Source organism: Electrophorus electricus, chromosome 1 (genome assembly GCF_041902795.1).
Source record: "Electrophorus electricus isolate QZ-2024a chromosome 1, ASM4190279v1, whole genome shotgun sequence".
NCBI classification, from domain to species: Eukaryota; Metazoa; Chordata; class Actinopteri; order Gymnotiformes; family Gymnotidae; genus Electrophorus; species Electrophorus electricus.
This window is the reverse complement of record NC_137497.1, coordinates 39,360,584-39,372,868: the sequence shown is the minus strand read 5'-3', so window position 1 is coordinate 39,372,868 and position 12,285 is coordinate 39,360,584. Positions and strand designations below refer to the sequence as shown.

Sequence of the window (12,285 nt, the reverse complement as noted above, 5' to 3'; positions counted from 1 at the left end):
CAAGTTTGGACTACTCTAATGCCTCACTATCTGGTTGTACCTAGCTCCAGCTAGTTCAAAATGCAGCAGCCAGAGTTCTTACTAGAACTAGAAAATTTGATCACATCACTCCTATCTTAGCTACTTCACACTGGCCCTTAGAAAAATGTACTGATTATAAAATAGTTCTAACGACCAACAAAGCACACCACAGTACCTTAAAGAACTCCTAGTGCATTACGATCCACCATGTCTGCTTAGATCAAAAGCTGCAGGCTCTTTACTAGTACCAAGAAAAAGAAAATCTCCTGCAGGAGGCAGAGCCTTTTCCTATAAAGCTCCCACACTATGCAATAACCCTCTTGTAAATTTTCAAGACTCAGTCTCAATATTTAAGGCTAGACTGAAAACCTAGCTGTACAATCAGGCATTTTATTAACTACTTCCCATCCTAGGTAAAGGTAGATCTGGGCGTCCATGGCCATTGAGAGTTATGGTAAATTGGGATGTTATGATGCCGTCACTTCACCTCACTTTTGTCACTCAAGTGTGTTCACAGAGCGGCAGAGTGCTGATGTTTCAGGGTGCCCTTGTGCCTGTGTTTCCTTCTGGCTCTATTCTTTTTAGTGTGCTGCCATAGCTAGATCTGCTGGAGTCCATCTTTGCACATTATAGTTCCCCAATTTACACACCCTTGTACCTGGACATGCTTAATAAGCCATTCTCTCTTTCTGCCAAAGTAAACCTACCCCTGATGTCTCAGCCTCAACCCATCTCAGCTGCCATGGCTACTCCCACCACCCCTGATGTCCCCTGCTGTAGCCCACCACACCTTCACACCAGCCAACTACTTTTCCATTGCCCTTAATGAACAGTCTCTTGCAGGATGGGTTTTGTTCACATGCACACCTTCGGGACAAGACTAGGAGCTCTAGAAAATTGGACTAGTCATTAATTGCTCATTTCACTTTGTTATTATTTATCTCTTTTAAATTGTTGTTATTTAGGTGACCGTTGTCAGCCAGAGGAGGATGCCCCCCCCCCCCCTTTTGAGTCTTGGTTCATCTCAAGGTTTCTTCATGCTCTAGGGAGTTTTTCCTTGCCACGGTCATCCTTGGCTTGCTCACTGGGGGCTTGGAATGGGACATTTGTAAAGCTGCTTTGTGACAACACCAGTTGTAAAAAGCACTAAATTTATTTATATTGATTTGATTTTTTGAAACTAACGTATTAGCAATATAGCAATGCTGTTTATCACGCGATATCAAAGCTAGCACTTTGCAAAGCTTTTCTTTTAAACAAGGCACAAGTTCTGAGCACCATGTTCAAGCTCTTAGCATTGCACCAAGTTTAGAAAAGTCTAGTCAACAGCCAAAAACAGCAACATATAATCAGGGCCTGAAAATAGCAAGTTGCAAAGCAAAGTCTAAAAAGGGAGACAAGTGAAAAGGCTAAAAGTTGAGAAACAGACAACCTGAAAATTCCCTTCTTTGAACACCACAGAATAACATGACAACTGGCGAAATCTGACCGAGAAAAAACATCACCTGCTGACCCGTGAGCTTGACAATCAAAAGGACTATACATACACACAATAAGAAAATTAGTTCATAGGTATAGCATGCAGGCTGAAGATTGCTGTGGGTTCTGCTATGCCTGAACCACTGTAAAGAGAAACAACAGGCAATATTTGTATCCCTGTGTGGCCTTCACCCTGGCCTACTCAGCAACAGCCCCTGAAACAGTGTTTGTCGAGTTCTGAACAGGTACAGTAAATCAGACATATCGTGAAAAGGTTTTGTTCTCTTCATCTGCCCATACCGTCACATAAAGCACAAACGTCTATCATAAACCATATTAAACACATCTAAATAAACTATGTATACCTTAAATACCACAAAACATGAAACCTCCACAAAGGAAAATGTTCAAAAGATAATAGTTATGATCACACTAACACTTGGCACAGTTCTTGGCCGGTGATGTGTGAGGCAGGATACTTTTCAAATGTTCATTTGTAGAACCCCAGAAATACCCTTGCTTGGGGAACTGTTGTGCAGCAACTCCACAGACATAGCGGCAGTTTTGCTTTCATTTACCCGCGCAAACAATGTGCCATGGTTTTCACAGTTATGGGGAAGCTGCGCCAACCCAAACGAGACGCAATGTGTTAAGACGTCAAATCAACCTGAGCACATGAACTGGGCTTCCCCCTGTACTGTACATCAGCCTCTCCGCAATGACTCATATCCTGGTGAGGCAGACTATGAAGGATTTTTTTAAATGCTTTTTTAAATGATAAAATCAGTCACTCATACTGAGAGAAAAGAATTCACCAACAGCGGGAAAAGGTCAACACTGTCATAGAGCTTGGTCAACAATAAGTTATGTATAACCTGTATGCAACTTATATTAACTGGAAGATATACAAGCCATGGTCCACAAAGTTTGTAAAGCAGTGACCTCTGAGTTGTTTAAGAGTGCTGGGGAAACAGCTAGGTTAGACTGGTACTTCTGCAGATAATCTGTGTGAAATCAGCATTTTCAATGACACATTGCCTTCCTAAGAAGTAAAATGTTAGGCTCACATACCCCAAACATCTCCTGTAATCAAAACTAAAGGACAATCACACCCTCCCTGGTGAAGCAAAGCAAGAACAAATCTCTTTGACTGCCCCTACTTTAACATTGAGTGGGCTTTCCCTAGGCTATAGCTTACAATATATTCTACAATATATTCACCATGAATTTTCTTGCCCAGTGTGTTTTTCAGAATACTTAAATGGTGGACACATGTAATCTAAACCAACTGATGTGCGTACTCTGATAACACATTTACATTTATGGCATTTAGCAGACGCTCTTATCCAGAGCGACTTACAAAAGTGCTTTGTCATTTACTCATAGAATATATCCAAGTACAGTAGGTTAGAATTAAACATACCAATGAACTAGAATACTGTAGAACACAGGGATGAATGCTGATACATAGAAGTGAAAAATACATAAGGTCTATCTTTAACGCAAGCTTTCAGGACTTTTGGCCGGAGCTTGTGCACAGCTCGGTGGTTTCTAAGAGAGGAAGTCAGAACTGAGTAAACTGCTATGCCTGCCTCCACAGGCTACAGCTGTGGGACATCTACGAATATGCCACTCCAGCCTCATGCCAATTTAACAGGCTGCTAGTTATAAAAGTCACATTTAAGGCAGTGGCAGGGAGTAGATCAACAGTATTTGACATTTTATGAGATTTTTGCTGCTTTCCGTTGGACAAAACAAGCCCAGGCTTACACAATACATAATAAAACTCAATACAAAAAAAGCCTGCCAAACTAGTTGAGAATATACTTGATAGTATTACGACAGACTGCTTTTTTCTTTGACCCAAACACACCCTCCATGTAAACAAACCCAATGAGAGAGAGCTTGTCTGCAGACATGACCACAGAGCAGCAGCTAAGGAATGCAACGCAACAGACAGAAGCAGGCACCTTGGGCCACTACAGCAGGGGAGGAAGTAAGTGAGAGCTAGAGGCTAGGGGCCATTGTTGCTCACGAGTCCCCACGTGCGGCCCTGAAGCCGGTGGAGAAGGCAGCTTTACGCTGACTCCTGTGATGCCATCCTAGGCTCTTCAGCTACAGGGGAACTGGATTACAGCTGCTCTGTGTGTGCAGACATGGGGCCAAGGAAATGTGGAAAGGGTCCTGTGATCGACATACTTTCACACAGGGACCGGTGGTATAGGTAGCCTTTAAGACTTGTAATTCATTCAACGTCTCAGTTACATGCTCTACCAATTCAGCCTTATTGACCCCAATAGCAGTGCCAAACAAACTGTTCTTAATCAATTTTAAATGCTATCCAAAACATTCAATGTATTAAAATTGTGCACTGCAGTAAGACAAACCCTCCTCCCCTTCTGGGCAAAAAGTCTTTCTTCAGATGCTAGCCTAAATAATTAAATAAATCAACATTATTTGCATTTGGTGACTTTTCAATTAACCTTATTTTATGTTATTTTATTTTGGACATCGCTGACCTTGCAACATCATAATAATTAAGATGAAATACACAACCTTGACAACAACAAAGTTGTCCTTTGAATGCTGATCACACACTCAAACACAAACAATGGAATAAAAACAAACTCCTGGAATATAATCCCAAACATAACTTTGTACCTTGCAGTGCAAAAACTCAAACAGTCCAAGCCTGTCAAAGTTATCACCAGCAGCTATATGAAAGTTCAGATGTGGAACACATGTTTAATAAAGCAAAGACTACAGCTACTTTTTTATGTTGATTTTAACATCTTATATGTGTGATTTGTGATGAAGTCACAGACAACCCAAAATGTAATAGAAATAAAACAAAACATGGCCCAAACATGGACTGTGGTCCCTTTGTGGAATAGGCCAACTGTTGATTTTTTAGTCTTCTGGGTTAACTTAACTATGTAAACAATTGCCTGTCTGCTATGGTTTCCCTTTAAGCCTGTTTCTGTTAACATGGAACAACTGCAACATGCATAATTACAGTTTTAAAAGATAAGGGTTAATACCAAAATTACCTCACTTACTTGAGTTTAATCAAATTTAAATTACAAATAAAAACAAAAATTCTCAGCAGTCAAATTCCCAGATGACTTGTCAATAAACACTATAAACTGTTTTAAGACAAAGCTTCACCACCTTTACGCTCTGCACTGTTTAATTTTTCTCCAAGCAACAATCACAGGGAGCCTCCTAATTTTAACACAGAGCAAGGCTGCAAAGCTCCAGTCAACGAGGGCTAAAGTCCAGCATGGTTTGAGGATTTCCCTGCTCAAATACACCCGCTTCAACCAATCAGTTAATTGCTGGGATTAATGCTGTGTCCGAGTAGGGAATTCACCAAACTCCGATACTGACTCTCTAGGACTGGGGCGAAGATGCTTTGAATTAAATTAAGCAGTGTAATACTTGGATAATTGTGAAATATGTCCAAGTAAATGTTAAGGCTGCTTTTGTTTTTGTTTTTAATTGCTAAGACTTTAGAAAAGGAGAGAGTCAGGGAGAAAGACGGAGGTGTGACTGCAGCCCGAGGTTGTGGAACTATTTGGGCTGATGAGTCCAGCCATGGGCACTAGTTCGCGTCATCATTTGCCAGGCCACCATCTAGCTGTGAGCACTGTGGTGGAGATAGCTTTATTAGCCAATGTCTGGATGTGCAGTCATGCTGAAACTAGACCCTGATCACCCTTTCACTGCACCCCACTCCTCCACCCCTCTACCCAACAACAATCTGTGTTAGCGCTCCAGACACATCAGTTATATGTCTGGACAGCTAAACACAGGCAGGCCTACTTGCCATGCAGTAAAGTACCATTATTAAACGCACCTACAGACTTTAACTACCTTACCAACATACAGTTTTACGCAACCCAGAGTTCATGGCATCATATCTTATTGAGAATATTCAATGTTGACCAGTTATCTCCGAACATGAAGGAGATGCATCTTCTAGTTGCGTTTAGTTCCAAGTCATATCATACATGACCCAGCTAATCAGCATCTCCTGAATAATGCATTTTAGCACACAGTATGCATGCAGAAGAACCATGATTGGTTTTTTAAAAGCCAGGCCACATGAGAACGTTTACAGTGTTTTGCAGTGGGTTGCACCATAAACACTAAAAACATATGACTGAAAGTAACACATGCACACTGCAACACAAACATAATGGAGGAGTGGGAATTCTGTTGAGCAAAGAAGGTAAATAGCCTAAACAAGTGCCATTTTAAAAAAAAGAAAAAAACAAACAAACAAACAAACAAAAAAACAACACAGAGCCACAATCTCACTTTAAACAGACAGAGTGCTGAAAGCTGTTTAAGTAGGCTAATGATTCACTTTAACATATGGGGGCCACTGCACCCAGTTGATGTATAAAACTAAAAATAACTCTAAACTCAAGCATTCCTACTAGCAATTGGGCTAGCAATAAGCAATTTACTTGAAATACAGTTTATAAGCACTTCTGAAAATGAGGTAGACTTGCTACTGTGAAATCCATCTGGGTATGCAAATGATTGCCAGAAAACATCCTTTATGATCATTGATGGTACTTTTCTTGTTATATCAAACAAGCCCATCTGAGCGGCTTCCTTCTGTATGATTGCTTACTGATCTGATCCATTTGCTGGGGAGTGGGTATGGGGTATCTCATCCAGTATTAATCACATTCTCTACTGTGAGGCAGATAAATCCATAGGGAATATTATGGCTCCAAGAAGGCCTGGCCCTGTAAGTGATATGAGGTTCCTGCCCCACTAGGCCGCTCACCCAACAGCTGTTCCTAGTGGCAGCCAGTGACAGAGTGGCATGTTAAAATGTTCATACCTGCTCAGTGGCATGGGCAAGGGCTAACAGAGTTCATCAACTCATGCTGAATCAGCTCAGCTACTGGTCAGAGGTGGCAAGGCCCTGTCAAGGTGACAAGTGTTATATTGATCTGCGTGTTCCTGCTTGTTTCAGCTGAGTCAAAGCATCACAGTACCCTGGTTCTTCCTGCAGCCTACAAAACCAGTAAGACAGGAGTATATTTAATCGGCCCACTTTTAAAATTAAACAGGAATCAGAATGACCTTTCAGACGCATCAAGAGTTATGCTGACAAATGCTTGTCAGTGACTCATTACTTATATGAACACCTGATTTATGGTGATCGGTGAAGGGTACAAATGCCACCCCTGCATGTTTAAAGGTACTTATATGCCATGTAGGCCTAGTATTTCCCTTTTCAATGTATATAAATTGTATTATTGGCTTGCTTGTAACCACAGGATCACAGAACAGAAAGTATCGTCAGCACTGGGCTATAGGTAAAAACAGAACTATGTGCTATATGTTAGCAGGTACCTACTGCAAGCACTGTAAAAATGAGCAGAGGGTTTCCTACAATGCAAAACAACAAAACAGCTCAGCAGCCATTAGTTGAATTTATTCCAAAGTGAGGGTGATATTCAAGCCACCCTGCTCTAATTTTCTCCCCATGTGCATTTCTGGTCCAGTGCTTGAAATCCTTTCTAATTCAACACGGCTCAAAGATGTGACATCCAATAGCACAGCTACTAAACACATTTCAAAACATGACAATATTGACTGCGTAAGCCTAAATAAAGGTAAAGAAATCACACAATTTTCACAATTAGCAATGTGTTTTGCCCCTCACAAAGAAAGAAAAACAAGGTCTATAGGCTTAAAATCTACATACCTTATTTACGAGCCCCACTTTTAAGTTTGGGGTTGGTTGCGTACTCTGAACAACATGATGACAAAAGAGCTTGTAAATAAAGGATTGAATAATTCAGGAACTGGTGTAACCGTATGCCCACATTGTGAAGAAGTCTTCATTTGCAGCAAGTATGGAAATTAAAATATCAACCACTCTTACCCTTCAGAGGTGTATCTGAGGGGCTCAAACTCAACAATATATTGCTATTATTATTATTAATTATTATTATTACTTCTACTACTGTTTAAGAGCTTTAGCCTGAGCATGACCAATTTTTTTAAAGATACTTGGTAGATTGGGTGGTAAAGACATAATTAACATGAACACTATAATACACAATATTGTTACAGATTAAAATTGCACCTCCTCACTCCGAACTCTATGGGACGATCTTAATACATGCCATCGGAAACTCGGCCAGCAGCACCCAGAGTTCCGAATGGTCTATTACTACCAAACGGATCCTGCTATAGTGTTACTGGTTTAAACCCCGACTAAAATCTGCAAGCTCACCAAGTTAGCTTTAACTTTTAAAGTGCCTTTAATGACAAACCTATAATTTTGTACAAAAAGTCGTAGTGTACGTAGGTTATTTAGGTCACAATTAGACATTTTGGTCAAATAACTTACAGTCTGTCTCTTTAAACAAACTAAACACCAAACCTTAAATATTTACAGCTAACCTAGCACTGCAAGAACCGAGCCCACTTTCTTAGCCAGCTAGCTTTCTGGGTGTAGCTATCTTAGCTAATACGCTTCTTGTAACTTAGATGCAGATATGGAGGATCACAGCTCATCAGTCCCTAGCTAATTTCTCACTGACCACATTTCATTTTAGGCGAAATATTCGCGGCGGCTCTACAAAACCAGTTTCAGCATTTGCTAGCCTAGCTAGGTTAATGTTGTATTCTTGGCACTCTAAAACAATTATAACGTTATGCACGAGATTAGCCAGCTAGTAAGTTAAAATGTCTAAAATCTACGCAAGTGAATAAATCCGATTTTCTTATTTAGCCTACCATTGAAGAAAAAAAAAACGTTACGCTAACAAGTGTTTTAATAACTTGGAAAGTATCAGGTACTTTGATATCTTACGGGAACAGCTAGTTCCCAAGTGTCTGCTTTGGCCAGCTAACAGTTTCAACAGCTTAGTGACTAGCTAGCTAAGCTACCTAGGACAGCTAACCGTTAGCTAGCAGTGTCCGTTGTCTGCTTACCTTGGCTTGAGCTAAGCGGCCTCGTAGAATGTCTTATTCACCGTCCCATTCCAGTTTATACTTATGTTATCACAGCAGCGTACCTGTTGTCAGTAACTTGTTGCCCTCCTTTGCATCAATCCAAAAGTTATTGTTGAATTTTACATCTATATTGACTTGACGACAAAGTACATTCTTACTCCCACAACAACAATGTCAACCAAGGCGCTACAAAAAATCCGCCCATCTCCGAGAGCGCAGCTGTAACCTGCCAATTAGAGACACGACTGAGTTTGAGTCACGCAAACTTAAACCAATGATTGTAGACAGTCAATATTCGTTGGGCTTTTGAGGCCAATGCAAAGAGACAGAACTCGGTGGAGTCGTATTGATTGGGTCATAACATTTTGCATAGGCGGGCATTCATTTAAGGAACCAATGCTTGATAAGCTTTGCTTTGTGAGTGACAGTTCTGGTCTTTCGGAGACCAACTTCGTCATGACGTCATTCAGGATGATACTGGAACATGTCATGGATTCTGATGTATGTTGTCCTATTACATTAGACTTTGTCATCAATACTAAGGCAACACAAAAAAACGCATACTTCCCGAAATAAAAAAAATACTATAGCCTTTTTCCAATTACCACTGATCTATGTGAAATTCCTTTATTTGTTATGAATTTGCTGATATACACCCTGTTTAGAGGGGAATACATTGATTAGTAAGAAAAGAAAGATGTCAGGCGTCCCCTTCAGCAAATTTAAACACAAAGGTCACTCATCAATGCTAGGTATTTAATCCTGATTAAGAACATAATAACTACAACAATCTCTTTAATCATAGTAATCCAGTTCGGGTTTTTTAAAGTTTTAGGGTTTTTCTGATTTACATTAGTATGTCCTTCCCGCACACAAATACTGTGATTTGTTTTTTGTTTTTTTTTTTGTTGTTGTTTTGTTTTGTTTTGTTTTTTACAAATGCACGAAATAAATGCTCCCTTTTAATATTCCTAATCTATAAAACAGTCCAGCAGAGAAGAATAACCAGAAAATGCCATGTTTGATTCCAATGAAATGCTCTTTTATTACTAGAAAACTAGGGAAAATTAACAGAAAAAAACACACTTCAGTGACGGTACAGCACTTTTTCAACATTACTCATGCTCAAGGTCATGATTTAACTAAAATGAGACCAAACACAGCTATATTATTTGAACTATACATTAATTAACTAATCAAGGCAAGCGTATAGGCACATGGCATACTATAAATCCTCACCATGCACCTCTCTGCCTGGCCATAGGCCCACAGCCTGAGATCCTTGATGGACATGATCCTTGATAGACATAAGGAAAAATATGGGGAGTCTGCTCCTCAGCAACGGGGCTGGTATGGGGTGGTTCAGTCCCTGCGGACCACAACAGACCAACGCCCCACCAGAACTCAATATGTCTTGATATACCACCTTGCCTAAGAGCTCCACCACAATGCAGAGACCATCCCATAGTGACTGCAACTTGGGGTAGTGTGTCCCCCTGGCAGTGGCTGTCCCTGGTTTTTTTTGTTGGAGGCTCATTTCTGGCAAACACTGGCTTTACCCCGGTGGCTTCTATGAAGCTGAGTGGTGGGTGCTTGAATTGCTCAACCAAGCCATTACTCAGAAGGTGGAGTGGCATGGTTCAAGTCTTCCAGATACCCAGCCAGTTACACACCCCAGACATGACTGACGACTGTAAGTTATGCCACTGGTCGCTGTGGAGCTCCTCTGGCACCCCAAACTGGCAGAACTCCTCCCCTAGCCTCTATTGTGACCTGTTTTGGTCAGGGACTGCACATGCCTCAGACCACTTGGTGTAATAATCCATGGCCACAAGAACATAGTCGTTCCACAGGCACAAGAGCAGAGAGATTGAAGCAAGGCATGGAACTTCTATGGCAGCCCTTTCTTGCCATGTACTGGTTGCAGGATTACATATATAGTTGTACATCCAGGCAACAGCCTGGCCAGTAGAACCACTGCCTAGCCGCTTCAGTGTTTTTGCCATGACAAAGTGCCCCACACCAACTCAGTCAACGCAGTTTTCATCAGAATGTTTCCTTACATGCTGCCCAGGCACTAGTATCTTCCACAGTTCGTGGTGCACCCGGAAGCTATCCCAGCCAGCATGAAGTGCCTTAGCGATGGGACTAAGCAGCATCTCATCTGCCCAGACTGGCTTTCGTCTAGAGCCATCCTCCTGCCCAGAAGAGCTTTGCAACCTCTTCCTTTTTCCAGAATCAATTCCAGTGTTAGTTGGAGTGATGACAGCAGCAGCATTCCTCTTGGCCAGCTTTCTGGGTACACATGGCACCAAGATTCTACAAGAAGTAAGATGCATGGTGTTTCATGTTGAAGAGGTACTATGATCCACCACATGAACTGGCCATTATGCTCTCTGAACTGCAGGTGCCAAGTCATGAAGGGCATACGGTTCTCAGGTTGAGGGGGATGCCAAAGAGGTAAGGGTATCTGGCCTAGCCCTGACACGACAGCCAACAGCTCTGTTCATTGCTGCTCTGGCCTGCTCAAGCATTAACTGTGGTAGGCGACGACCCTCCGAGCCCTGTTCTTCACCTGTGAAAGGACGACACCACTGCCCTTGTCACTCGCGTCTGGGTTCATGATGAATTCACCATCTGCCCTGGGAAACACAAACACCGGTGCCTCACATAGATGAGAATAGAGAGCACTGACCACACACTCAGCCTCCTCATCCCACTGGAACATAGCCCCCTTCACCGTGACTTGGTGTAGCAGTGTGGCTAGATCAGCAAACTGTGCACAAAGCAATAGTAGTACAAATATAATCACAAAAAGTCCCACAGCTCACCTATGCTCCACAGCATTGGCCACCACTGCACTGCATCCATCATTCCACTCTGGCTCCACTCACAACATGACCCAGGATGCTCAAGTCCCAGCGAAAAAGATTGCGTGTCTTTGGATGCCGCTGTAGGTTTGCTATCTTGATAGTCTGGAATACCTGCTTCAGGCTAGCAAGTGCGTTGTCAAAGCTGGGTGTGTGGACCAGTATATCAGCCAGGCAGACAATACACAGATTCTTTGAGCACAACAATGAGCATTCACGTCATCAAGCACTCAAATGTGGCTAGGCCATTACAAAGCCTGAAGGACATCACTATGTTTTGCCACAACACAGTGCTTAGCTTGAACACCATCGTATCTTTGCCATCTGGGGTGAGTGCCACTTAACAATACAGATCTAGTGAGCTAAACCACACTAAGCTGGGGAGATGATCTAAATTATTATCGATGCTTGGGAGTGGGTACAAGTGGGCTTTGTGACAGCACTGAACTGCCCAGAGTACACGCAGTGGTGTTAGCTATTATCCTTTTCCTTTGCCAGGACCATTTGTGCTGTACAGGGTATATTTGTTGGCTCAGTCACTCCCCTGGCCATCATCTCCCTCACCTTCTGCTATTTGGTCTCTTGTTTAGCCAACAGAAGTCAGTGGGGACAAGACAAATTGGTGCACTGTCACTAGTGTTAATGCTGTGCTGTACTAAGTTGGTCTGCACAGTCTTACTCCATTGCTGGGAAGACATCTCTATAAAAGCCATTTGTAGAATATTTAAAATGACTATTGATACTGAACCTGTTGGACAACCCAAACTCTAGTATGTATAGTTTGACATTGCACTTGTCATCTGATATAGCTTATTTGTTCACACTTCTAGGTACCAGTATTGATCCCTATATTTCAACTGCATTCTAGTTCAATGGTATCAAGAACACTAACCTACTGTCCTGGCTAGGATACATTATACAA

The 12,285-nt window shown here is 41.8% G+C and overlaps 1 protein-coding gene across 2 annotated transcripts in view; it reads right to left on the bottom strand.

Annotated features, from left to right (window-relative positions):
• otud7b (OTU deubiquitinase 7B) overlaps positions 1 to 8,689 on the bottom strand; it is a 29,528-nt gene extending 20,839 nt beyond the window's left edge. The window contains exon 1 of one of the 2 annotated variants that reach the window (XM_027013612.3): positions 8,473 to 8,689. The gene's annotated coding sequence lies outside the window, so the exon portion shown is untranslated. The remainder of the gene's footprint in view (positions 1 to 8,472) is intronic. The other variant, XM_081719170.1, reaches the window with a different exon arrangement.
• Between the last annotated feature and the right edge of the window lie 3,596 nt (positions 8,690 to 12,285).